The following is a 1845-nucleotide window of genomic DNA, read 5'->3' on the forward strand; positions in this document are numbered from 1 at the left end:
GTAGCCGGTGGCTGCAGGCAGAGCAGAGCTGAGCTGAGCTGAGCTGGGCCACGTGCGGCGGCGGCGGCGGCGGCGGCGGCGGCGGCGGCGGAGTGGGGGCGACCGGTCGACGGCGCTTGCGACACCGGCCGCTGACTCAGCGCGGGTCACACCTGCCGACCGGTGCCGCCCCCGGGGGCAGCCCGCCCACACAGACGCCGCCCCGCCGCGACGCCACCCCCGGCACCCCTCAAACCTCGCCCCTGGCGTCGCACGCCGCGCGCGCCGGCCGCCGCCAGCAACAGGTGGCGCGGAAGCTGGCGCCGCACTTCCGCATTATTGCCGCCCACCGCCCCGGTCCCGCACTGTCGCTACGCTTCGTATCGCCTGTTGCACGTTGTGTGGCTACCTATATTCTTTACCTTATCGTCTCCTACTGCTGCTCATATACTGTCGGTGCTTCATACAGATTTTATCTTCACACACTGTTAGAGAAAGCTATATCTGTAATTAATTATTCGGCTTTCATTCCACATAAAAAAATTCCCTTTTCCCGTTTCCCATTTTATTTAACTCTACAACCGCGTTTCTATCCGCACTATTCACACAAAGTCTGATTCTCAACGAGACTGTGCTCGTCGAATAATCAGTAGATTTATACATCGGCGGCTCTCATGTCGATGTGCAATCGACGGCTTACAGTACATCTACATCTACATCTACATTGATACTCCGCAAGCCACCCAACGGTGTGTGGCGGAGGGCACCTTACGTGCCACTGTCATTACCTCCCTTTCCTGTTCCAGTCGCGTATGGTTCGCGGGAAGAACGACTGTCTGAAAGCCTCCGTGCGCGCTCTAATCTCTCTAATTTTACATTCGTGATCTCCTCGGGAAGTATAAGTAGGGGGAAGCAATATATTCGATACCTCATCCAGAAACGCATCCTCTCGAAACCTGGCGAGCAAGCTACACCGCGATGCAGAGCGCCTCTCTTGCAGAGTCTGCCACTTGAGTTTATTAAACATCTCCGTAACGCTATCACGGTTACCAAATAACCCAGTGACGAAACGCGCCGCTCTTCTTTGGATCTTCTCTATCTCCTCCGTCAACCCGACCTGGTACGGATCCCACACTGATGAGCAATACTCAAGTATAGGTCGAACGAGTGTTTTGTAAGCCACCTCCTTTGTTGATGGACTACATTTTCTAAGCACTCTCCCAATGAATCTCAACCTGGTACCCGCCTTACCAACAATTAGTTTTATATGATCATTCCACTTCAAATCGTTCCGTACGCATACTCCCAGATATTTTACAGAAGTAACTGCTACCAGTGTTTGTTCCGCTATCATATAATCATACAATAAAGGATCCTTCTTTCTATGTATTCGCAATACATTACATTTGTCTATGTTTAGGGTCAGTATCTTCGCTCAGTATGCTTCCCCCAAGAATAGCATCGATAGTTTGTCAGCACGTAAAGGAGCTCATAGAGTGTTTGGTTATGTTTAAAAACAATAGTAACTGTATTGCGATAACTATTATTAATTTGGCACTTGCTCGTTAATGCTCTCGCTTCCGAAGGAACAGAGTCTGGCGCTTATATCTCAAACACTGATGTTCGTGCTTCCACCTGCCATCATGGATATTGGAAGATATGGTAACACTACGCTTACGTGCTGTCGCCGTGTTACAACACCGTGGCGTCCACGTAGTGCCGCTAGAACGCAAAAGAAAACACTTCCAGAATCGCTGCAAACCTCACGTGCGATCAGCAAATTGACGAGCCTATCAAAAAATTAATTCTGCTTTATACGGCTTACACTTAACTCGCACGCTATGTTGTGCTTAACACCATCGTACG

Source organism: Schistocerca americana, chromosome 3 (genome assembly GCF_021461395.2).
Source record: "Schistocerca americana isolate TAMUIC-IGC-003095 chromosome 3, iqSchAmer2.1, whole genome shotgun sequence".
NCBI classification, from domain to species: Eukaryota; Metazoa; Arthropoda; class Insecta; order Orthoptera; family Acrididae; genus Schistocerca; species Schistocerca americana.